Source organism: Schistocerca nitens, chromosome 4, assembly GCF_023898315.1.
Source record: "Schistocerca nitens isolate TAMUIC-IGC-003100 chromosome 4, iqSchNite1.1, whole genome shotgun sequence".
NCBI lineage: Eukaryota > Metazoa > Arthropoda > Insecta > Orthoptera > Acrididae > Schistocerca > Schistocerca nitens.
The window spans coordinates 616,762,573-616,787,379 of NC_064617.1; the positions used below are offsets into that span (position 1 = coordinate 616,762,573).

Consider the following 24,807-nt stretch of genomic DNA (forward strand, 5'->3'; position numbering starts at 1 on the left):
AAGATCATACTTCACAGGATCATTTCTGTAGTATGTCTTCAACTCTCTCTAGTTCAACGCTGGAGTAGACGTAACCACGATGATGAGTGGTAGCACTCTCCCTGAGCGTGAGGCTTGCGATCAAGATTCATCGCATCTTGGTTGTAATCGATGATCGTTCACCACATTCTGAGGGATGTGGGAAGGGAATAGCGCTTTCCGAGTGGTGGTTTTATTATATAGATTAGAAGCATAAGTCATACTGTTGGTATCGGGACCCGCGTCGTTGCAGAAATGTCGCTACAGGTTGTGGAAAGACTTCGATTGCGACATGTCATGAAAGCCTCGTGGAAGTTTCTCGAGTGGCACGGGGACGAGCCATTTGATTTGGCCTGCTCCAAGTGCTAGGCTTGGATGACAACGACGTACTTTTGAGTTACAAGAATGAGTGAGCAACACAAGAAGAGTGCAATTGATGACCATAAAAAGCTGACACACAACACAGTCTCGATAATCACCACTAATGCATGATGTACGAAACATTTAGGAGGAGCACGTTTGGCTAGCAAACATGAATTGAGTGATTTGCAAGGCAGTGTTATCTGCAAGAAGGAATGCATGAAATTCGCAAATGAATAAGACTGGTTCAAATACTATCGACAGAAATTTTATTTCTGTTGTCAACTAGTATTAATTAGTTGTGTGGGAGCAGGGGGATATTTCCCTTGCACCATACATCTACATACACGTTGCGTGTGATGTGGCCTAGTTTTGCGTACAAAGAACTATCTAGTTGTCAGTTTTTTGAGTGAACGAGTGTGGTGGGGAGGAGAGAGATTAGTGTTAGATGCAGAGCAGTGCGGGCAGTTGTGTGTCGGACGTTGTATGTCGGACGGTGGGTCGCCGACAGGAATTATGCGTGCTGCCATCTGTCGGCAGGTGAGGTAATGAAGCAGCTTGAATGGTGACAGAAATGATGAAAATAGTTATCTAAAGAGTAATAGCGACGACAGTTGGCAGACACTTATTTCAGCGTTGACAGTTAGTTTGGGGTGTGTGCTTGCATGACACTGGAAGTCTGTTGACGGTAGAGAAGTAGACAAGACGGCAAGAATTTTCGGCGTTCTCGCGGAGAAGTAATAGAGAAGCAGCCATAAGTATTGAAGTGAGGGCGTTGATCGGCACTCTGGTTTCCCTTCAAACCGAATAAATCTTTCGCCTTTTACTAAAGATTTCCGTGGAGGGGAACATTAAATGAGTCTAGAAGGTATTTTTTGTAGTGCTCGGCTATTGCTGAGCCACAATCACAAGTAAAACGTAATGTGAGTAGCAAGAGGTAGATTGTGTTGTGAGAATGAAGGGCGTGGATTAGCGGATCACGTTTGGCCTGAAATGGCGTGCAGTGTGTTAGACCATTGTGTAGAGAGAGAGAGAGGGGGGTAGAGGGGGACAGAGCTATTTATTGTCCTGCAAACTCTTGGTGAACCCTTTCCGTACCTCAGTTGTAGATGATTTGAGAATGTTTACTTGCACTGCAGTTGCACAACAGCATATAAGCTGATATTTGGAAGTGCATGATGAATGATTGTCTTTGTAATAAATACTGGTATGTGATAAGTAGATTTTGTTTTGAAAGCCAAAATAATTTTTACCGCAGAAGTTTGTGATTTGTAGGTATGATGTGAGTGAGATTTGGGCTGAAGATGGTGGTTAGTTGGGCAGGATGAGTATTTCAATTGTTTTCAAGAGAGTGGATATTAGTGGCACTGGCTTGTTGCCATAATGTGGCATTGGTTCTTTGTTCATAACAGTGTACTCAGTTTTGTAGAAGATTTAGGTGAGAAAGAGACAGTTGTTGAATATGACATAGATAGCTAGAAATGAATTGAGTAGCAATTTCCTGCTAGGTGTAGTTTGGGTATGATGTGTCTCAGTGAGAGATAAATCTTGAAATTGAAGGGTTGTTCCTTGCTACAGTCTTGGAAACTATGTATCTGCTGTTGACTCCAATGTTTTCAAGATTACTTGTGTACAAAATTGGCCAGACTTTGCAGTTTCTTCTTCAATAAATCAGTGGAAGGTGGTGCAGATAATGGTAAAAATGTTCAGTGCCTCCTGTGAGTTGTTGATGCTGCTTGTCTTTTAAGTAAAATTGATAGGGGCTCTTGATTGACCCAGCCATACACAGAGCTGGTGCATACTTGGCTTGAGAAGACTTTGGTCAGTAAATGATGAAATACCGACACAGTGGTCACAACAAAGCTCCTTTCCCTGCATTTTAGTTTCCCTCGGGTATAGAGTGACATGTTATTGGCAGAGGATGTGCAGATAATCACTTTGATCAGGCTGTTCGTTTTTTTAATGCTCTTTTACCAGAATCCATTCATAGTGATTAGTGTGTTCTCTGTTGGAACACGATGAGAACATTGTGTGAAGTGCACAAAGTAGCTATTTGAGTATGTATGAAAATGTGAGGTAACCACTGTTACTCCTAAATTTCTGTGGAATTAAGTTTTCTGTGTGTGTGTGTGTGTTTGAAAATCCCTGAGGTTCAAGTTGGTAGTTTATATGTTGCAAGCGAAAAAAGCTTTTTAGTAAACTGAGGCACTAGCATTAGTTCCCTGTTCACTGTGACAAGGAAGCTAGTATAAAAAGTAGTTTGTGGTTTTGTTTGCAAAGAAGTGCTCATGGGATGAAAGCACTGCTTGAGATTATTCTGAGATGATGGGGGGGATTGCTAAACATCTAGCATTTTAGTAAGGAGCTTGTCGGAGTATTTGTATAGTTGTAAGATTATTTGTTATTTTATGAGAAATTTCCTTATTCATAGCACATGGGCCATCATAGTTGAAGCATAAAGATTGGCATGGTATGCGTAGGTCTGTAAAATGTCCTGACAGTGATGTTCATAGGGACTTGTTGTATACTTTGATTCTTCATCTGTTTAACAGTAGACATAAGAAATGTATTAGTGGAGCAAGTAGCTGTGAAATTAGTAGTGTATGATTGATAGTATGGACGTGGCGCTTGAAGGAAGTGTTTGTTTAGCTGTGGGTGTTTTCATAATTGCCATGTGAGGAGAAGCAATACTCGTGATAGGCGACGAGAGGTACAGAGAGAAACACATTTATTGCGAGTATTGTATATCAGCAGCTCTTGGGCGGGTATCAAGTAAGACGCAAAGTGAAACGAAAGAGGAAGTATGCATGAAAGTGGCCAAATATCGACAAGAGTTCGCACTGTTAGGGTGAGGTGAATAAGCTAGTGCGGTGCGAAAATTTTCGAAGAGAGAGGCGGTTTTAAAGAAAGCACAAGAGTCCTATGAATGCCCTCTTGTGTGTTTCTCTTTCAGTGGCTATTTGGCATGTCTGCTTGCGCCATAGAAAGCTACTGTATGTGCCCCAGGCCCCCATCTAGCGGCCGGAGGTGCAAGCGGTGTTTACATACAGTCTCGCCTAAGGCAATGGTCTCTCATTTCGGAACGCAAGAAGCACTGGTAGCGCACAAAAATAGCCGAGTGAGATCATTGCGGCCAAGTAAGGGTAGAAGTAGGTTCTTTGCAGAATGTCTGAGCTTAAGAAATTCTTCGATAAGTAAATCGCGAAATGTGAAGAATGTGTCGTATTCTCGTAGGGCGTGTTGACGGTCTCGTGGCATAAGTAGCGAGCGGTGATAGCTTGCAAGCAAGATCATACTTCACAGGATCATTTCTGTAGTATGTCTTCAACTCTCTCTAGTTCAACGCTGGAGTAGACGTAACCACGATGATGAGTGGTAGCACTCTCCCTGAGCGTGAGGCTTGCGATCAAGATTCATCGCATCTTGGTTGTAATCGATGATCGTTCACCACATTCTGAGGGATGTGGGAAGGGAATAGCGCTTTCCGAGTGGTGGTTTTATTATATAGATTAGAAGCATAAGTCATACTGTTGGTATCGGGACCCGCGTCGTTGCAGAAATGTCGCTACAGGTTGTGGAAAGACTTCGATTGCGACATGTCATGAAAGCCTCGTGGAAGTTTCTCGAGTGGCACGGGGACGAGCCATTTGATTTGGCCTGCTCCAAGTGCTAGGCTTGGATGACAACGACGTACTTTTGAGTTACAAGAATGAGTGAGCAACACAAGAAGAGTGCAATTGATGACCATAAAAAGCTGACACACAACACAGTCTCGATAATCACCACTAATGCATGATGTACGAAACATTTAGGAGGAGCACGTTTGGCTAGCAAACATGAATTGAGTGATTTGCAAGGCAGTGTTATCTGCAAGAAGGAATGCATGAAATTCGCAAATGAATAAGACTGGTTCAAATACTATCGACAGAAATTTTATTTCTGTTGTCAACTAGTATTAATTAGTTGTGTGGGAGCAGGGGGATATTTCCCTTGCACCATACATCTACATACACGTTGCGTGTGATGTGGCCTAGTTTTGCGTACAAAGAACTATCTAGTTGTCAGTTTTTTGAGTGAACGAGTGTGGTGGGGAGGAGAGAGATTAGTGTTAGATGCAGAGCAGTGCGGGCAGTTGTGTGTCGGACGTTGTATGTCGGACGGTGGGTCGCCGACAGGAATTATGCGTGCTGCCATCTGTCGGCAGGTGAGGTAATGAAGCAGCTTGAATGGTGACAGAAATGATGAAAATAGTTATCTAAAGAGTAATAGCGACGACAGTTGGCAGACACTTATTTCAGCGTTGACAGTTAGTTTGGGGTGTGTGCTTGCATGACACTGGAAGTCTGTTGACGGTAGAGAAGTAGACAAGACGGCAAGAATTTTCGGCGTTCTCGCGGAGAAGTAATAGAGAAGCAGCCATAAGTATTGAAGTGAGGGCGTTGATCGGATCCTTCCAAAACCCAGGCGATCGTTGTAGGCAAAACCACTCCTTCCTTCCGCCTCCTTGATTTCTATCTCACCGTTTATGGCCGTCCCATCGCTCTCACCCCCACCCTTAAGTACCTTGGCGTCACCCTCGACCGTCGTCTCTCCTGGACTCCCCATCTCCAGACAATCCAAGCCAAGGCACGTTCCCGACTCCGTCTCCTCAAGCTCCTTTCTGGCCGTACGTGGGGTCTGGACCCCTCCACCATCCTCCACACCTATAAGTCCCTCATCCGCCCTATCCTCTGTTACGCCCATCCAGCCTGGATCTCCGCCCCCCCTTCCTTTTATAAATCCCTCCAAATCCTTGAACGCCATGCTCTCCGCCTTGCCTATCGCATCCGTCTCCCCTCCCCCACGCGGATCCTGTATGACCTTACCCCCTTCCCCCACCTCCTCCTCTTCCTCGAAAGGATACGAATCCTATACACCTCCCGTAAACTCGATCCTCCTCACCCGCTCGTCTCCCCGATCCTCTCCCACCCCCGCCCGCTGCCGCGCCTGTACTCCCATGTCCCACCCGGTCTCCATCTCTCCACCCTCCTTACCCTCTCCCGAGGTGGCTTCCGCCAGCTCCCTCTCCCTGATGATGTCCTCCTCCCCTCCATCTACCCCTCCTATCAACTTTGATCCCCCCCCTCCTCCTGTGTCCTATCCTTTAGGCACCCTCCCTCCCTCCTATCCCCTCCCTTCTCTTTCCTTTCCCCCCTCCCTCCTCCCCTCTCCCCCGGGCTTCCCCACCCCCTTCCTCCCTCCCCCTCTCTCCTTTGCCCATGGCATCCCTGCTCTCCCCTCTCGCTCTCCCTCTCCACTTCCTCCTCCTCCTCTCTTGGCAGGTCCCCGGACTCGCACACGCATAGTGAACATTCGCGCGCCGGAGATCATCGCCTTCTGTGTCTCGTGTGTGTGCCGCCGTTTAGTGTTTTTGGTGTCCGCCGTCCCACTACTACGTTCACTTGTGCCGTCGGATTCATCAGTGTTGTGTGCGCCGTGCCAATGTGTTATCAGTGTTGTTATCGTCACGTGTGAACGACTCCGTGTTTTTTGTGTCTATGTGACATCTTTCTTTTGCCCGTCACTTTGTTTCATTGTCTTTCTCCGTTTTTCTACTTTTGTAAACCGCTGTGGCTGAAGAGCGGCGTAGTGTGCCGCTGCCAGCCTACTTGCTTTGTACAGGTATTAAAATAACAATAAAGTAAAAAAAAAAAAAAAAGCGTTGATCGGCACTCTGGTTTCCCTTCAAAACGAATAAATCTTTCGCCTTTTACTAAAGATTTCCGTGGAGGGGAACATTAAATGAGTCTAGAAGGTATTTTTTGTAGTGCTCGGCTATTGCTGAGCCACAATCACAAGTAAAACGTAATGTGAGTAGCAAGAGGTAGATTGTGTTGTGAGAATGAAGGGCGTGGATTAGCGGATCACGTTTGGCCTGAAATGGCGTGCAGTGTGTTAGACGATTGTGTAGAGAGAGAGAGAGGGGGGTAGAGGGGGACAGAGCTATTTATTGTCCTGCAAACTCTTGGTGAACCCTTTCCGTACCTCAGTTGTAGATGATTTGAGAATGTTTACTTGCACTGCAGTTGCACAACAGCATATAAGCTGATATTTGGAAGTGAATGATGAATGATTGTCTTTGTAATAAATACTGGTATATGATAAGTAGATTTTGTTTTGAAAGCCAAAATAATTTTTACCGCAGAAGTTTGTGATTTGTAGGTATGATGTGAGTGAGATTTGGGCTGAAGATGGTGGTTAGTTGGGCAGGATGAGTATTTCAATTGTTTTCAATAGAGTGGATATTAGTGGCACTGGCTTGTTGCCATAATGTGGCATTGGTTCTTTGTTCATAACAGTGTACTCAGTTTTGTAGAAGATTTAGGTGAGAAAGAGACAGTTGTTGAATATGACATAGATAGCTAGAAATGAATTGAGTAGCAATTTCCTGCTAGGTGTAGTTTGGGTATGATGTGTCTCAGTGAGAGATAAATCTTGAAATTGAAGGGTTGTTCCTTGCTACAGTCTTGGAAACTATGTATCTGCTGTTGACTCCAATGTTTTCAAGATTACTTGTGTACAAAATTGGCCAGACTTTGCAGTTTCTTCTTCAATAAATCAGTGGAAGGTGGTGCAGATAATGGTAAAAATGTTCAGTGCCTCCTGTGAGTTGTTGATGCTGCTTGTCTTTTAAGTAAAATTGATAGGGGCTCTTGATTGACCCAGCCATACACAGAGCTGGTGCATACTTGGCTTGAGAAGACTTTGGTCAGTAAATGATGAAATACCGACACAGTGGTCACAACAAAGCTCCTTTCCCTGCATTTTAGTTTCCCTCGGGTATAGAGTGACATGTTATTGGCAGAGGATGTGCAGATAATCAGTTTGATCAGGCTGTTCGTTTTTTTAATGCTCTTTTACCAGAATCCATTCATAGTGATTAGTGTGTTCTCTGTTGGAACACGATGAGAACATTGTGTGAAGTGCACAGAAGTAGCTATTTGAGTATGTATGAAAATGTGAGGTAACCACTGTTACTCCTAAATTTCTGTGGAATTAAGTTTTCTGTGTGTGTGTGTGTTTGAAAATCCCAGAGGTTCAAGTTGGTAGTTTATATGTTGCAAGCGAAAAAAGCTTTTTAGTAAACTGAGGCACTAGCATTAGTTCCCTGTTCACTGTGACAAGGAAGCTAGTATAAAAAGTAGTTTGTGGTTTTGTTTGCAAAGAAGTGCTCATGGGATGAAAGCACTGCTTGAGATTATTCTGAGATGATGGGGGGGATTGCTAAGCATCTAGCATTTTAGTAAGGAGCTTGTCGGAGTATTTGTATAGTTGTAAGATTATTTGTTATTTTATGAGAAATTTCTTTATTCATAGCACATGGGCCATCATAGTTGAAGCATAAAGATTGGCATGGTATGCGTAGGTCTGTAAAATGTCCTGACAGTGATGTTCATAGGGACTTGTTGTATACTTTGATTCTTCATCTGTTTAACAGTAGACATAAGAAATGTATTAGTGGAGCAAGTAGCTGTGAAATTAGTAGTGTATGATTGATAGTATGGACGTGGCGCTTGAAGGAAGTGTTTGTTTAGCTGTGGGTGTTTTCATAATTGCCATGTGAGGAGAAGCAATACTCGTGATAGGCGACGAGAGGTACAGAGAGAAACACATTTATTGCGAGTATTGTATATCAGCAGCTCTTGGGCGGGTATCAAGTAAGACGCAAAGTGAAACGAAAGAGGAAGTATGCATGAAAGTGGCCAAATATCGACAAGAGTTCGCACTGTTAGGGTGAGGTGAATAAGCTAGTGCGGTGCGAAAATTTTCGAAGAGAGAGGCGGTTTTAAAGAAAGCACAAGAGTCCTATGAATGCCCTCTTGTGTGTTTCTCTTTCAGTGGCTATTTGGCATGTCTGCTTGCGCCATAGAAAGCTACTGTATGTGCCCCAGGCCCCCATCTAGCGGCCGGAGGTGCAAGCGGTGTTTACATACAGTCTCGCCTGAGGCAATGGTCTCTCATTTCGGAACGCAAGAAGCACTGGTAGCGCACAAAAATAGCCGAGTGAGATCATTGCGGCCAAGTAAGGGTAGAAGTAGGTTCTTTGCAGAATGTCTGAGCTTAAGAAATTCTTCGATAAGTAAATCGCGAAATGTGAAGAATGTGTCGTATTCTCGTAGGGCGTGTTGACGGTCTCGTGGCATAAGTAGCGAGCGGTGATAGCTTGCAAGCAAGATCATACTTCACAGGATCATTTCTGTAGTATGTCTTCAACTCTCTCTAGTTCTACGCTGGAGTAGACGTAACCACGATGATGAGTGGTAGCACTCTCCCTGAGCGTGAGGCTTGCGATCAAGATTCATCGCATCTTGGTTGTAATCGATGATCGTTCACCACATTCTGAGGGATGTGCGAAGGGAATAGCGCTTTCCGAGTGGTGGTTTTATTATATAGATTAGAAGCATAAGTCATACTGTTGGTATCGGGACCCGCGTCGTTGCAGAAATGTCGCTACAGGTTGTGGAAAGACTTCGATTGCGACATGTCATGAAAGCCTCGTGGAAGTTTCTCGAGTGGCACGGGGACGAGCCATTTGATTTGGCCTGCTCCAAGTGCTAGGCTTGGATGACAACGACGTACTTTTGAGTTACAAGAATGAGTGAGCAACACAAGAAGAGTGCAATTGATGACCATAAAAAGCTGACACACAACACAGTCTCGATAATCACCACTAATGCATGATGTACGAAACATTTAGGAGGAGCACGTTTGGCTAGCAAACATGAATTGAGTGATTTGCAAGGCAGTGTTATCTGCAAGAAGGAATGCATGAAATTCGCAAATGAATAAGACTGGTTCAAATACTATCGACAGAAATTTTATTTCTGTTGTCAACTAGTATTAATTAGTTGTGTGGGAGCAGGGGGATATTTCCCTTGCACCATACATCTACATACACGTTGCGTGTGATGTGGCCTAGTTTTGCGTACAAAGAACTATCTAGTTGTCAGTTTTTTGAGTGAACGAGTGTGGTGGGGAGGAGAGAGATTAGTGTTAGATGCAGAGCAGTGCGGGCAGTTGTGTGTCGGACGTTGTATGTCGGACGGTGGGTCGCCGACAGGAATTATGCGTGCTGCCATCTGTCGGCAGGTGAGGTAATGAAGCAGCTTGAATGGTGACAGAAATGATGAAAATAGTTATCTAAAGAGTAATAGCGACGACAGTTGGCAGACACTTATTTCAGCGTTGACAGTTAGTTTGGGGTGTGTGCTTGCATGACACTGGAAGTCTGTTGACGGTAGAGAAGTAGACAAGACGGCAAGAATTTTCGGCGTTCTCGCGGAGAAGTAATAGAGAAGCAGCCATAAGTATTGAAGTGAGGGCGTTGATCGGCACTCTGGTTTCCCTTCAAACCGAATAAATCTTTCGCCTTTTACTAAAGATTTCCGTGGAGGGGAACATTAAATGAGTCTAGAAGGTATTTTTTGTAGTGCTCGGCTATTGCTGAGCCACAATCACAAGTAAAACGTAATGTGAGTAGCAAGAGGTAGATTGTGTTGTGAGAATGAAGGGCGTGGATTAGCGGATCACGTTTGGCCTGAAATGGCGTGCAGTGTGTTAGACCATTGTGTAGAGAGAGAGAGAGGGGGGTAGAGGGGGACAGAGCTATTTATTGTCCTGCAAACTCTTGGTGAACCCTTTCCGTACCTCAGTTGTAGATGATTTGAGAATGTTTACTTGCACTGCAGTTGCACAACAGCATATAAGCTGATATTTGGAAGTGAATGATGAATGATTGTCTTTGTAATAAATACTGGTATGTGATAAGTAGATTTTGTTTTGAAAGCCAAAATAATTTTTACCGCAGAAGTTTGTGATTTGTAGGTATGATGTGAGTGAGATTTGGGCTGAAGATGGTGGTTAGTTGGGCAGGATGAGTATTTCAATTGTTTTCAATAGAGTGGATATTAGTGGCACTGGCTTGTTGCCATAATGTGGCATTGGTTCTTTGTTCATAACAGTGTACTCAGTTTTGTAGAAGATTTAGGTGAGAAAGAGACAGTTGTTGAATATGACATAGATAGCTAGAAATGAATTGAGTAGCAATTTCCTGCTAGGTGTAGTTTGGGTATGATGTGTCTCAGTGAGAGATAAATCTTGAAATTGAAGGGTTGTTCCTTGCTACAGTCTTGGAAACTATGTATCTGCTGTTGACTCCAATGTTTTCAAGATTACTTGTGTACAAAATTGGCCAGACTTTGCAGTTTCTTCTTCAATAAATCAGTGGAAGGTGGTGCAGATAATGGTAAAAATGTTCAGTGCCTCCTGTGAGTTGTTGATGCTGCTTGTCTTTTAAGTAAAATTGATAGGGGCTCTTGATTGACCCAGCCATACACAGAGCTGGTGCATACTTGGCTTGAGAAGACTTTGGTCAGTAAATGATGAAATACCGACACAGTGGTCACAACAAAGCTCCTTTCCCTGCATTTTAGTTTCCCTCGGGTATAGAGTGACATGTTATTGGCAGAGGATGTGCAGATAATCACTTTGATCAGGCTGTTCGTTTTTTTAATGCTCTTTTACCAGAATCCATTCATAGTGATTAGTGTGTTCTCTGTTGGAACACGATGAGAACATTGTGTGAAGTGCACAGAAGTAGCTATTTGAGTATGTATGAAAATGTGAGGTAACCACTGTTACTCCTAAATTTCTGTGGAATTAAGTTTTCTGTGTGTGTGTGTGTTTGAAAATCCCAGAGGTTCAAGTTGGTAGTTTATATGTTGCAAGCGAAAAAAGCTTTTTAGTAAACTGAGGCACTAGCATTAGTTCCCTGTTCACTGTGACAAGGAAGCTAGTATAAAAAGTAGTTTGTGGTTTTGTTTGCAAAGAAGTGCTCATGGGATGAAAGCACTGCTTGAGATTATTCTGAGATGATGGGGGGATTGCTAAACATGTAGCATTTTAGTAAGGAGCTTGTCGGAGTATTTGTATAGTTGTAAAATTATTTGTTATTTTATGAGAAATTTCTTTATTCATAGCACATGGGCCATCATAGTTGAAGCATAAAGATTGGCATGGTATGCGTAGGTCTGTAAAATGTCCTGACAGTGATGTTCATAGGGACTTGTTGTATACTTTGATTCTTCATCTGTTTAACAGTAGACATAAGAAATGTATTAGTGGAGCAAGTAGCTGTGAAATTAGTAGTGTATGATTGATAGTATGGACGTGGCGCTTGAAGGAAGTGTTTGTTTAGCTGTGGGTGTTTTCATAATTGCCATGTGAGGAGAAGCAATACTCGTGATAGGCGACGAGAGGTACAGAGAGAAACACATTTATTGCGAGTATTGTATATCAGCAGCTCTTGGGCGGGTATCAAGTAAGACGCAAAGAGAAACGAAAGAGGAAGTATGCATGAAAGTGGCCAAATATCGACAAGAGTTCGCACTGTTAGGGTGAGGTGAATAAGCTAGTGCGGTGCGAAAATTTTCGAAGAGAGAGGCGGTTTTAAAGAAAGCACAAGAGTCCTATGAATGCCCTCTTGTGTGTTTCTCTTTCAGTGGCTATTTGGCATGTCTGCTTGCGCCATAGAAAGCTACTGTATGTGCCCCAGGCCCCCATCTAGCGGCCGGAGGTGCAAGCGGTGTTTACATACAGTCTCGCCTGAGGCAATGGTCTCTCATTTCGGAACGCAAGAAGCACTGGTAGCGCACAAAAATAGCCGAGTGAGATCATTGCGGCCAAGTAAGGGTAGAAGTAGGTTCTTTGCAGAATGTCTGAGCTTAAGAAATTCTTCGATAAGTAAATCGCGAAATGTGAAGAATGTGTCGTATTCTCGTAGGGCGTGTTGACGGTCTCGTGGCATAAGTAGCGAGCGGTGATAGCTTGCAAGCAAGATCATACTTCACAGGATCATTTCTGTAGTATGTCTTCAACTCTCTCTAGTTCTACGCTGGAGTAGACGTAACCACGATGATGAGTGGTAGCACTCTCCCTGAGCGTGAGGCTTGCGATCAAGATTCATCGCATCTTGGTTGTAATCGATGATCGTTCACCACATTCTGAGGGATGTGCGAAGGGAATAGCGCTTTCCGAGTGGTGGTTTTATTATATAGATTAGAAGCATAAGTCATACTGTTGGTATCGGGACCCGCGTCGTTGCAGAAATGTCGCTACAGGTTGTGGAAAGACTTCGATTGCGACATGTCATGAAAGCCTCGTGGAAGTTTCTCGAGTGGCACGGGGACGAGCCATTTGATTTGGCCTGCTCCAAGTGCTAGGCTTGGATGACAACGACGTACTTTTGAGTTACAAGAATGAGTGAGCAACACAAGAAGAGTGCAATTGATGACCATAAAAAGCTGACACACAACACAGTCTCGATAATCACCACTAATGCATGATGTACGAAACATTTAGGAGGAGCACGTTTGGCTAGCAAACATGAATTGAGTGATTTGCAAGGCAGTGTTATCTGCAAGAAGGAATGCATGAAATTCGCAAATGAATAAGACTGGTTCAAATACTATCGACAGAAATTTTATTTCTGTTGTCAACTAGTATTAATTAGTTGTGTGGGAGCAGGGGGATATTTCCCTTGCACCATACATCTACATACACGTTGCGTGTGATGTGGCCTAGTTTTGCGTACAAAGAACTATCTAGTTGTCAGTTTTTTGAGTGAACGAGTGTGGTGGGGAGGAGAGAGATTAGTGTTAGATGCAGAGCAGTGCGGGCAGTTGTGTGTCGGACGTTGTATGTCGGACGGTGGGTCGCCGACAGGAATTATGCGTGCTGCCATCTGTCGGCAGGTGAGGTAATGAAGCAGCTTGAATGGTGACAGAAATGATGAAAATAGTTATCTAAAGAGTAATAGCGACGACAGTTGGCAGACACTTATTTCAGCGTTGACAGTTAGTTTGGGGTGTGTGCTTGCATGACACTGGAAGTCTGTTGACGGTAGAGAAGTAGACAAGACGACAAGAATTTTCGGCGTTCTCGCGGAGAAGTAATAGAGAAGCAGCCATAAGTATTGAAGTGAGGGTGTTGATCGGCACTCTGGTTTCCCTTCAAAACGAATAAATCTTTCGCCTTTTACTAAAGATTTCCGTGGAGGGGAACATTAAATGAGTCAAGAAGGTATTTTTTGTAGTGCTCGGCTATTGCTGAGCCACAATCACAAGTAAAACGTAATGTGAGTAGCAAGAGGTAGATTGTGTTGTGAGAATGAAGGGCGTGGATTAGCGGATCACGTTTGGCCTGAAATGGCGTGCAGTGTGTTGGACGATTGTGTGGAGTGAGAGAGAGAGGGGGGTAGAGGGGGACAGAGCTATTTATTGTCCTGCAAACTCTTGGTGAACCCTTTCCGTACCTCAGTTGTAGATGATTTGAGAATGTTTACTTGCACTGCAGTTGCACAACAGCATATAAGCTGATATTTGGAAGTGAATGATGAATGATTGTCTTTGTAATAAATACTGGTATGTGATAAGTAGATTTTGTTTTGAAAGCCAAAATAATTTTTACCGCAGAAGTTTGTGATTTGTAGGTATGATGTGAGTGAGATTTGGGCTGAAGATGGTGGTTAGTTGGGCAGGATGAGTATTTCAATTGTTTTCAATAGAGTGGATATTAGTGGCACTGGCTTGTTGCCATAATGTGGTATTGGTTCTTTGTTCATAACAGTGTACTCAGTTTTGTAGAAGATTTAGGTGAGAAAGAGACAGTTGTTGAATATGACATAGATAGCTAGAAATGAATTGAGTAGCAATTTCCTGCTAGGTGTAGTTTGGGTATGATGTGTCTCAGTGAGAGATAAATCTTGAAATTGAAGGGTTGTTCCTTGCTACAGTCTTGGAAACTATGTATCTGCTGTTGACTCCAATGTTTTCAAGATTACTTGTGTACAAAATTGGCCAGACTTTGCAGTTTCTTCTTCAATAAATCAGTGGAAGGTGGTGCAGATAATGGTAAAAATGTTCAGTGCCTCCTGTGAGTTGTTGATGCTGCTTGTCTTTTAAGTAAAATTGATAGGGGCTCTTGATTGACCCAGCCATACACAGAGCTGGTGCATACTTGGCTTGAGAAGACTTTGGTCAGTAAATGATGAAATACCGACACAGTGGTCACAACAAAGCTCCTTTCCCTGCATTTTAGTTTCCCTCGGGTATAGAGTGACATGTTATTGGCAGAGGATGTGCAGATAATCAGTTTGATCAGGCTGTTCGTTTTTTTAATGCTCTTTTACCAGAATCCATTCATAGTGATTAGTGTGTTCTCTGTTGGAACACGATGAGAACATTGTGTGAAGTGCACAGAAGTAGCTATTTGAGTATGTATGAAAATGTGAGGTAACCACTGTTACTCCTAAATTTCTGTGGAATTAAGTTTTCTGTGTGTGTGTGTGTTTGAAAATCCCAGAGGTTCAAGTTGGTAGTTTATATGTTGCAAGCGAAAAAAGCTTTTTAGTAAACTGAGGCACTAGCATTAGTTCCCTGTTCACTGTGACAAGGAAGCTAGTATAAAAAGTAGTTTGTGGTTTTGTTTGCAAAGAAGTGCTCATGGGATGAAAGCACTGCTTGAGATTATTCTGAGATGATGGGGGGATTGCTAAACATGTAGCATTTTAGTAAGGAGCTTGTCGGAGTATTTGTATAGTTGTAAAATTATTTGTTATTTTATGAGAAATTTCTTTATTCATAGCACATGGGCCATCATAGTTGAAGCATAAAGATTGGCATGGTATGCGTAGGTCTGTAAAATGTCCTGACAGTGATGTTCATAGGGACTTGTTGTATACTTTGATTCTTCATCTGTTTAACAGTAGACATAAGAAATGTATTAGTGGAGCAAGTAGCTGTGAAATTAGTAGTGTATGATTGATAGTATGGACGTGGCGCTTGAAGGAAGTGTTTGTTTAGCTGTGGGTGTTTTCATAATTGCCATGTGAGGAGAAGCAATACTCGTGATAGGCGACGAGAGGTACAGAGAGAAACACATTTATTGCGAGTATTGTATATCAGCAGCTCTTGGGCGGGTATCAAGTAAGACGCAAAGTGAAACGAAAGAGGAAGTATGCATGAAAGTGGCCAAATATCGACAAGAGTTCGCACTGTTAGGGTGAGGTGAATAAGCTAGTGCGGTGCGAAAATTTTCGAAGAGAGAGGCGGTTTTAAAGAAAGCACAAGAGTCCTATGAATGCCCTCTTGTGTGTTTCTCTTTCAGTGGCTATTTGGCATGTCTGCTTGCGCCATAGAAAGCTACTGTATGTGCCCCAGGCCCCCATCTAGCGGCCGGAGGTGCAAGCGGTGTTTACATACAGTCTCGCCTGAGGCAATGGTCTCTCATTTCGGAACGCAAGAAGCACTGGTAGCGCACAAAAATAGCCGAGTGAGATCATTGCGGCCAAGTAAGGGTAGAAGTAGGTTCTTTGCAGAATGTCTGAGCTTAAGAAATTCTTCGATAAGTAAATCGCGAAATGTGAAGAATGTGTCGTATTCTCGTAGGGCGTGTTGACGGTCTCGTGGCATAAGTAGCGAGCGGTGATAGCTTGCAAGCAAGATCATACTTCACAGGATCATTTCTGTAGTATGTCTTCAACTCTCTCTAGTTCAACGCTGGAGTAGACGTAACCACGATGATGAGTGGTAGCACTCTCCCTGAGCGTGAGGCTTGCGATCAAGATTCATCGCATCTTGGTTGTAATCGATGATCGTTCACCACATTCTGAGGGATGTGGGAAGGGAATAGCGCTTTCCGAGTGGTGGTTTTATTATATAGATTAGAAGCATAAGTCATACTGTTGGTATCGGGACCCGCGTCGTTGCAGAAATGTCGCTACAGGTTGTGGAAAGACTTCGATTGCGACATGTCATGAAAGCCTCGTGGAAGTTTCTCGAGTGGCACGGGGACGAGCCATTTGATTTGGCCTGCTCCAAGTGCTAGGCTTGGATGACAACGACGTACTTTTGAGTTACAAGAATGAGTGAGCAACACAAGAAGAGTGCAATTGATGACCATAAAAAGCTGACACACAACACAGTCTCGATAATCACCACTAATGCATGATGTACGAAACATTTAGGAGGAGCACGTTTGGCTAGCAAACATGAATTGAGTGATTTGCAAGGCAGTGTTATCTGCAAGAAGGAATGCATGAAATTCGCAAATGAATAAGACTGGTTCAAATACTATCGACAGAAATTTTATTTCTGTTGTCAACTAGTATTAATTAGTTGTGTGGGAGCAGGGGGATATTTCCCTTGCACCATACATCTACATACACGTTGCGTGTGATGTGGCCTAGTTTTGCGTACAAAGAACTATCTAGTTGTCAGTTTTTTGAGTGAACGAGTGTGGTGGGGAGGAGAGAGATTAGTGTTAGATGCAGAGCAGTGCGGGCAGTTGTGTGTCGGACGTTGTATGTCGGACGGTGGGTCGCCGACAGGAATTATGCGTGCTGCCATCTGTCGGCAGGTGAGGTAATGAAGCAGCTTGAATGGTGACAGAAATGATGAAAATAGTTATCTAAAGAGTAATAGCGACGACAGTTGGCAGACACTTATTTCAGCGTTGACAGTTAGTTTGGGGTGTGTGCTTGCATGACACTGGAAGTCTGTTGACGGTAGAGAAGTAGACAAGACGACAAGAATTTTCGGCGTTCTCGCGGAGAAGTAATAGAGAAGCAGCCATAAGTATTGAAGTGAGGGTGTTGATCGGCACTCTGGTTTCCCTTCAAACCGAATAAATCTTTCGCCTTTTACTAAAGATTTCCGTGGAGGGGAACATTAAATGAGTCTAGAAGGTATTTTTTGTAGTGCTCGGCTATTGCTGAGCCACAATCACAAGTAAAACGTAATGTGAGTAGCAAGAGGTAGATTGTGTTGTGAGAATGAAGGGCGTGGATTAGCGGATCACGTTTGGCCTGAAATGGCGTGCAGTGTGTTGGACGATTGTGTGGAGTGAGAGAGAGAGGGGGGTAGAGGGGGACAGAGCTATTTATTGTCCTGCAAACTCTTGGTGAACCCTTTCCGTACCTCAGTTGTAGATGATTTGAGAATGTTTACTTGCACTGCAGTTGCACAACAGCATATAAGCTGATATTTGGAAGTGAATGATGAATGATTGTCTTTGTAATAAATACTGGTATGTGATAAGTAGATTTTGTTTTGAAAGCCAAAATAATTTTTACCGCAGAAGTTTGTGATTTGTAGGTATGATGTGAGTGAGATTTGGGCTGAAGATGGTGGTTAGTTGGGCAGGATGAGTATTTCAATTGTTTTCAATAGAGTGGATATTAGTGGCACTGGCTTGTTGCCATAATGTGGCATTGGTTCTTTGTTCATAACAGTGTACTCAGTTTTGTAGAAGATTTAGGTGAGAAAGAGACAGTTGTTGAATATGACATAGATAGCTAGAAATGAATTGAGTAGCAATTTCCTGCTAGGTGTAGTTTGGGTATGATGTGTCTCAGTGAGAGATAAATCTTGAAATTGAAGGGTTGTTCCTTGCTACAGTCTTGGAAACTATGTATCTGCTGTTGACTCCAATGTTTTCAAGATTACTTGTGTACAAAATTGGCCAGACTTTGCAGTTTCTTCTTCAATAAATCAGTGGAAGGTGGTGCAGATAATGGTAAAAATGTTCAGTGCCTCCTGTGAGTTGTTGATGCTGCTTGTCTTTTAAGTAAAATTGATAGGGGCTCTTGATTGACCCAGCCATACACAGAGCTGGTGCATACTTGGCTTGAGAAGACTTTGGTCAGTAAATGATGAAATACCGACACAGTGGTCACAACAAAGCTCCTTTCCCTGCATTTTAGTTTCCCTCGGGTATAGAGTGACATGTTATTGGCAGAGGATGTGCAGATAATCACTTTGATCAGGCTGTTCGTTTTTTTAATGCTCTTTTACCAGAATCCATTCATAGTGATTAGTGTGTTCTCTGTTGGAACACGATGAGAACATTGTGTGAAGTGCACAGAAGTAGCTATTTGAGTATGTATGAAAATGTGAGGTAACCACTGTTACTCCTAAATTTCTGTGGAATTAAGTTTTCTGTGTGTGTGTGTGTTTGAAAATCCCAGAGGTTCAAGTTGGTAGTTTATATGTTGCAAGCGAAAAAAGCTTTTTAGTAAACTGAGGCACTAGCATTAGTTCCCTGTTCACTGTGACAAGGAAGCTAGTATAAAAAGTAGTTTGTGGTTTTGTTTGCAAAGAAGTGCTCATGGGATGAAAGCACTGCTTGAGATTATTCTGAGATGATGGGGGGATTGCTAAACATGTAGCATTTTAGTAAGGAGCTTGTCGGAGTATTTGTATAGTTGTAAAATTATTTGTTATTTTATGAGAAATTTCTTTATTCATAGCACATGGGCCATCATAGTTGAAGCATAAAGATTGGCATGGTATGCGTAGGTCTGTAAAATGTCCTGACAGTGATGTTCATAGGGACTTGTTGTATACTTTGATTCTTCATCTGTTTAACAGTAGACATAAGAAATGTATTAGTGGAGCAAGTAGCTGTGAAATTAGTAGTGTATGATTGATAGTATGGACGTGGCGCTTGAAGGAAGTGTTTGTTTAGCTGTGGGTGTTTTCATAATTGCCATGTGAGGAGAAGCAATACTCGTGATAGGCGACGAGAGGTACAGAGAGAAACACATTTATTGCGAGTATTGTATATCAGCAGCTCTTGGGCGGGTATCAAGTAAGACGCAAAGTGAAACGAAAGAGGAAGTATGCATGAAAGTGGCCAAATATCGACAAGAGTTCGCACTGTTAGGGTGAGGTGAATAAGCTAGTGCGGTGCGAAAATTTTCGAAGAGAGAGGCGGTTTTAAAGAAAGCACAAGAGTCCTATGAATGCCCTCTTGTGTGTTTCTCTTTCAGTGGCTATTTGGCATGTCTGCTTGCGCCATAGAAAGCTACTGTATGTGCCCCAGGCCCCCATCTAGCGGCCGGAGGTGCAAGCGGTGTTTACATACAGTCTCGCCTGAGGCAATGGTCTCTCATTTCGGAACGCAAGAAGCACTGGTAGCGCACAAAAATAGCCGAGTGAGATCATTGCGGCCAAGTAAGGGTAGAAGTAGGTTCTTTGCAGAATGTCTGAGCTTAAGAAATTCTTCGATAAGTAAATCGCGAAATGTGAAGAATGTGTCGTATTCTCGTAGGGCGTGTTGACGGTCTCGTGGCATAAGTAGCGAGCGGTGATAGCTTGCAAGCAAGATCATACTTCACAGGATCATTTCTGTAGTATGTCTTCAACTCTCTCTAGTTCTACGCTGGAGTAGACGTAACCACGATGATGAGTGGTAGCACTCTCCCTGAGCGTGAGGCTTGCGATCAAGATTCATCGCATCTTGGTTGTAATCGATGATCGTTCACCACATTCTGAGGGATGTGCGAAGGGAATAGCGCTTTCCGAGTGGTGGTTTTATTATATAGATTAGAAGCATAAGTCATACTGTTGGTATCGGGACCCGCGTCGTTGCAGAAATGTCGCTACAGGTTGTGGAAAGACTTCGATTGCGACATGTCATGAAAGCCTCGTGGAAGTTTCTCGAGTGGCACGGGGACGAGCCATTTGATTTGGCCTGCTCCAAGTGCTAGGCTTGGATGACAACGACGTACTTTTGAGTTACAAGAATGAGTGAGCAACACAAGAAGAGTGCAATTGATGACCATAAAAAGCTGACACACAACACAGTCTCGATAATCACCACTAATGCATGATGTACGAAACATTTAGGAGGAGCACGTTTGGCTAGCAAACATGAATTGAGTGATTTGCAAGGCAGTGTTATCTGCAAGAAGGAATGCATGAAATTCGCAAATGAATAAGACTGGTTCAAATACTATCGACAGAAATTTTATTTCTGTTGTCAACTAGTATTAATTAGTTGTGTGGGAGCAGGGGGATATTTCCCTTGCACCATACATCTACATACACGTTGCGTGTGATGTGGCCTAGTTTTGCGTACAAAGAACTATCTAGTTGTCAGTTTTTTGAGTGAACGAGTGTGGTGGGGAGGAGAGAGATTAGTGTTAGATGCAGAGCAGTGCGGGCAGTTGTGTGTCGGACGTTGTATGTCGGACGGTGGGTCGCCGACAGGAATTATGCGTGCTGCCATCTGTCGGCAGGTGAGGTAATGAAGCAGCTTGAATGGTGACAGAAATGATGAAAATAGTTATCTAAAGAGTAATAGCGACGACAGTTGGCAGACACTTATTTCAGCGTTGACAGTTAGTTTGGGGTGTGTGCTTGCATGACACTGGAAGTCTGTTGACGGTAGAGAAGTAGACAAGACGGCAAGAATTTTCGGCGTTCTCGCGGAGAAGTAATAGAGAAGCAGCCATAAGTATTGAAGTGAGGGCGTTGATCGGCACTCTGGTTTCCCTTCAAACCGAATAAATCTTTCGCCTTTTACTAAAGATTTCCGTGGAGGGGAACATTAAATGAGTCTAGAAGGTATTTTTTGTAGTGCTCGGCTATTGCTGAGCCACAATCACAAGTAAAACGTAATGTGAGTAGCAAGAGGTAGATTGTGTTGTGAGAATGAAGGGCGTGGATTAGCGGATCACGTTTGGCCTGAAATGGCGTGCAGTGTGTTAGACGATTGTGTAGAGAGAGAGAGAGAGAGGGGGGTAGAGGGGGACAGAGCTATTTATTGTCCTGCAAACTCTTGGTGAACCCTTTCCGTACCTCAGTTGTAGATGATTTGAGAATGTTTACTTGCACTGCAGTTGCACAACAGCATATAAGCTGATATTTGGAAGTGAATGATGAATGATTGTCTTTGTAATAAATACTGGTATGTGATAAGTAGATTTTGTTTTGAAAGCCAAAATAATTTTTACCGCAGAAGTTTGTGATTTGTAGGTATGATGTGAGTGAGATTTGGGCTGAAGATGGTGGTTAGTTGGGCAGGATGAGTATTTCAATTGTTTTCAATAGAGTGGATATTAGTGGCACTGGCTTGTTGCCATAATGTGGCATTGGTTCTTTGTTCATAACAGTGTACTCAGTTTTGTAGAAGATTTAGGTGAGAAAGAGACAGTTGTTGAATATGACATAGATAGCTAGAAATGAATTGAGTAGCAATTTCCTGCTAGGTGTAGTTTGGGTATGATGTGTCTCAGTGAGAGATAAATCTTGAAATTGAAGGGTTGTTCCTTGCTACAGTCTTGGAAACTATGTATCTGCTGTTGACTCCAATGTTTTCAAGATTACTTGTGTACAAAATTGGCCAGACTTTGCAGTTTCTTCTTCAATAAATCAGTGGAAGGTGGTGCAGATAATGGTAAAAATGTTCAGTGCCTCCTGTGAGTTGTTGATGCTGCTTGTCTTTTAAGTAAAATTGATAGGGGCTCTTGATTGACCCAGCCATACACAGAGCTGGTGCATACTTGGCTTGAGAAGACTTTGGTCAGTAAATGATGAAATACCGACACAGTGGTCACAACAAAGCTCCTTTCCCTGCATTTTAGTTTCCCTCGGGTATAGAGTGACATGTTATTGGCAGAGGATGTGCAGATAATCACTTTGATCAGGCTGTTCGTTTTTTTAATGCTCTTTTACCAGAATCCATTCATAGTGATTAGTGTGTTCTCTGTTGGAACACGATGAGAACATTGTGTGAAGTGCACAGAAGTAGCTATTTGAGTATGTATGAAAATGTGAGGTAACCACTGTTACTCCTAAATTTCTGTGGAATTAAGTTTTCTGTGTGTGTGTGTGTTTGAAAATCCCAGAGGTTCAAGTTGGTAGTTTATATGTTGCAAGCGAAAAAAGCTTTTTAGTAAACTGAGGCACTAGCATTAGTTCCCTGTTCACTGTGACAAGGAAGCTAGTATAAAAAGTAGTTTGTGGTTTTGTTTGCAAAGAAGTGCTCATGGGATGAAAGCACTGCTTGAGATTATTCTGAGATGATGGGGGGATTGCTAAACATGTAGCATTTTAGTAAGGAGCTTGTCGGAGTATTTGTATAGTTGTAAAATTATTTGTTATTTTATGAGAAATTTCTTTATTCATAGCACATGGGCCATCATAGTTGAAGCATAAAGATTGGCATGGTATGCGTAGGTCTGTAAAATGTCCTGACAGTGATGTTCATAGGGACTTGTTGTATACTTTGATTCTTCATCTGTTTAACAGTAGACATAAGAAATGTATTAGTGGAGCAAGTAGCTGTGAAATTAGTAGTGTATGATTGATAGTATGGACGTGGCGCTTGAAGGAAGTGTTTGTTTAGCTGTGGGTGTTTTCATAATTGCCATGTGAGGAGAAGCAATACTCGTGATAGGCGACGAGAGGTACAGAGAGAAACACATTTATTGCGAGTATTGTATATCAGCAGCTCTTGGGCGGGTATCAAGTAAGACGCAAAGTGAAACGAAAGAGGAAGTATGCATGAAAGTGGCCAAATATCGACAAGAGTTCGCACTGTTAGGGTGAGGTGAATAAGCTAGTGCGGTGCGAAAATTTTCGAAGAGAGAGGCGGTTTTAAAGAAAGCACAAGAGTCCTATGAATGCCCTCTTGTGTGTTTCTCTTTCAGTGGCTATTTGGCATGTCTGCTTGCGCCATAGAAAGCTACTGTATGTGCCCCAGGCCCCCATCTAGCGGCCGGAGGTGCAAGCGGTGTTTACATACAGTCTCGCCTGAGGCAATGGTCTCTCATTTCGGAACGCAAGAAGCACTGGTAGCGCACAAAAATAGCCGAGTGAGATCATTGCGGCCAAGTAAGGGTAGAAGTAGGTTCTTTGCAGAATGTCTGAGCTTAAGAAATTCTTCGATAAGTAAATCGCGAAATGTGAAGAATGTGTCGTATTCTCGTAGGGCGTGTTGACGGTCTCGTGGCATAAGTAGCGAGCGGTGATAGCTTGCAAGCAAGATCATACTTCACAGGATCATTTCTGTAGTATGTCTTCAACTCTCTCTAGTTCAACGCTGGAGTAGACGTAACCACGATGATGAGTGGTAGCACTCTCCCTGAGCGTGAGGCTTGCGATCAAGATTCATCGCATCTTGGTTGTAATCGATGATCGTTCACCACATTCTGAGGGATGTGCGAAGGGAATAGCGCTTTCCGAGTGGTGGTTTTATTATATAGATTAGAAGCATAAGTCATACTGTTGGTATCGGGACCCGCGTCGTTGCAGAAATGTCGCTACAGGTTGTGGAAAGACTTCGATTGCGACATGTCATGAAAGCCTCGTGGAAGTTTCTCGAGTGGCACGGGGACGAGCCATTTGATTTGGCCTGCTCCAAGTGCTAGGCTTGGATGACAACGACGTACTTTTGAGTTACAAGAATGAGTGAGCAACACAAGAAGAGTGCAATTGATGACCATAAAAAGCTGACACACAACACAGTCTCGATAATCACCACTAATGCATGATGTACGAAACATTTAGGAGGAGCACGTTTGGCTAGCAAACATGAATTGAGTGATTTGCAAGGCAGTGTTATCTGCAAGAAGGAATGCATGAAATTCGCAAATGAATAAGACTGGTTCAAATACTATCGACAGAAATTTTATTTCTGTTGTCAACTAGTATTAATTAGTTGTGTGGGAGCAGGGGGATATTTCCCTTGCACCATACATCTACATACACGTTGCGTGTGATGTGGCCTAGTTTTGCGTACAAAGAACTATCTAGTTGTCAGTTTTTTGAGTGAACGAGTGTGGTGGGGAGGAGAGAGATTAGTGTTAGATGCAGAGCAGTGCGGGCAGTTGTGTGTCGGACGTTGTATGTCGGACGGTGGGTCGCCGACAGGAATTATGCGTGCTGCCATCTGTCGGCAGGTGAGGTAATGAAGCAGCTTGAATGGTGACAGAAATGATGAAAATAGTTATCTAAAGAGTAATAGCGACGACAGTTGGCAGACACTTATTTCAGCGTTGACAGTTAGTTTGGGGTGTGTGCTTGCATGACACTGGAAGTCTGTTGACGGTAGAGAAGTAGACAAGACGGCAAGAATTTTCGGCGTTCTCGCGGAGAAGTAATAGAGAAGCAGCCATAAGTATTGAAGTGAGGGCGTTGATCGGCACTCTGGTTTCCCTTCCAACCGAATAAATCTTTCGCCTTTTACTAAAGATTTCCGTGGAGGGGAACATTAAATGAGTCTAGAAGGTATTTTTTGTAGTGCTCGGCTATTGCTGAGCCACAATCACAAGTAAAACGTAATGTGAGTAGCAAGAGGTAGATTGTGTTGTGAGAATGAAGGGCGTGGATTAGCGGATCACGTTTGGCCTGAAATGGCGTGCAGTGTGTTAGACGATTGTGTAGAGAGGGGGGTAGAGGGGGGCAGAGCTATTTATTGTCCTGCAAACTCTTGGTGAACCCTTTCCGTACCTCAGTTGTAGATGATTTGAGAATGTTTACTTGCACTGCAGTTGCACAACAGCATATAAGCTGATATTTGGAAGTGAATGATGAATGATTGTCT

The 24,807-nt window shown here is 43.1% G+C and overlaps 14 non-coding genes across 14 annotated transcripts; all 14 read left to right on the top strand.

The window, feature by feature from the left end:
* On the top strand, positions 1 to 207 carry LOC126254541 (small nucleolar RNA U3). The gene has a single exon (XR_007546213.1). It is a non-coding gene; the product is annotated as a small nucleolar RNA U3 (small nucleolar RNA).
* A 953-nt stretch (positions 208 to 1,160) lies between these two features.
* On the top strand, positions 1,161 to 1,279 carry LOC126254759 (U5 spliceosomal RNA). Its single transcript, XR_007546401.1, has one exon. It is a non-coding gene; the product is annotated as a U5 spliceosomal RNA (small nuclear RNA).
* Positions 1,280 to 3,664: 2,385 nt separating this feature from the next.
* On the top strand, positions 3,665 to 3,871 carry LOC126254542 (small nucleolar RNA U3). The gene has a single exon (XR_007546214.1). It is a non-coding gene; the product is annotated as a small nucleolar RNA U3 (small nucleolar RNA).
* A 2,215-nt stretch (positions 3,872 to 6,086) lies between these two features.
* Positions 6,087 to 6,205, top strand: LOC126254617 (U5 spliceosomal RNA). Its single transcript, XR_007546278.1, has one exon. It is a non-coding gene; the product is annotated as a U5 spliceosomal RNA (small nuclear RNA).
* A 2,384-nt stretch (positions 6,206 to 8,589) lies between these two features.
* LOC126254557 (small nucleolar RNA U3) lies at positions 8,590 to 8,796 on the top strand. The gene has a single exon (XR_007546228.1). It is a non-coding gene; the product is annotated as a small nucleolar RNA U3 (small nucleolar RNA).
* A 953-nt stretch (positions 8,797 to 9,749) lies between these two features.
* Positions 9,750 to 9,868, top strand: LOC126254761 (U5 spliceosomal RNA). Its single transcript, XR_007546402.1, has one exon. It is a non-coding gene; the product is annotated as a U5 spliceosomal RNA (small nuclear RNA).
* Positions 9,869 to 12,251: 2,383 nt separating this feature from the next.
* Positions 12,252 to 12,458, top strand: LOC126254559 (small nucleolar RNA U3). Its single transcript, XR_007546229.1, has one exon. It is a non-coding gene; the product is annotated as a small nucleolar RNA U3 (small nucleolar RNA).
* Positions 12,459 to 13,411: 953 nt separating this feature from the next.
* LOC126254621 (U5 spliceosomal RNA) lies at positions 13,412 to 13,530 on the top strand. The gene has a single exon (XR_007546282.1). It is a non-coding gene; the product is annotated as a U5 spliceosomal RNA (small nuclear RNA).
* Positions 13,531 to 15,915: 2,385 nt separating this feature from the next.
* Positions 15,916 to 16,122, top strand: LOC126254543 (small nucleolar RNA U3). The gene has a single exon (XR_007546215.1). It is a non-coding gene; the product is annotated as a small nucleolar RNA U3 (small nucleolar RNA).
* Positions 16,123 to 17,075: 953 nt separating this feature from the next.
* On the top strand, positions 17,076 to 17,194 carry LOC126254762 (U5 spliceosomal RNA). Its single transcript, XR_007546403.1, has one exon. It is a non-coding gene; the product is annotated as a U5 spliceosomal RNA (small nuclear RNA).
* Positions 17,195 to 19,579: 2,385 nt separating this feature from the next.
* On the top strand, positions 19,580 to 19,786 carry LOC126254560 (small nucleolar RNA U3). Its single transcript, XR_007546230.1, has one exon. It is a non-coding gene; the product is annotated as a small nucleolar RNA U3 (small nucleolar RNA).
* A 953-nt stretch (positions 19,787 to 20,739) lies between these two features.
* LOC126254763 (U5 spliceosomal RNA) lies at positions 20,740 to 20,858 on the top strand. The gene has a single exon (XR_007546404.1). It is a non-coding gene; the product is annotated as a U5 spliceosomal RNA (small nuclear RNA).
* Positions 20,859 to 23,245: 2,387 nt separating this feature from the next.
* LOC126254554 (small nucleolar RNA U3) lies at positions 23,246 to 23,452 on the top strand. Its single transcript, XR_007546225.1, has one exon. It is a non-coding gene; the product is annotated as a small nucleolar RNA U3 (small nucleolar RNA).
* A 953-nt stretch (positions 23,453 to 24,405) lies between these two features.
* On the top strand, positions 24,406 to 24,524 carry LOC126254785 (U5 spliceosomal RNA). Its single transcript, XR_007546424.1, has one exon. It is a non-coding gene; the product is annotated as a U5 spliceosomal RNA (small nuclear RNA).
* The last annotated feature ends 283 nt before the right edge of the window (positions 24,525 to 24,807 follow it).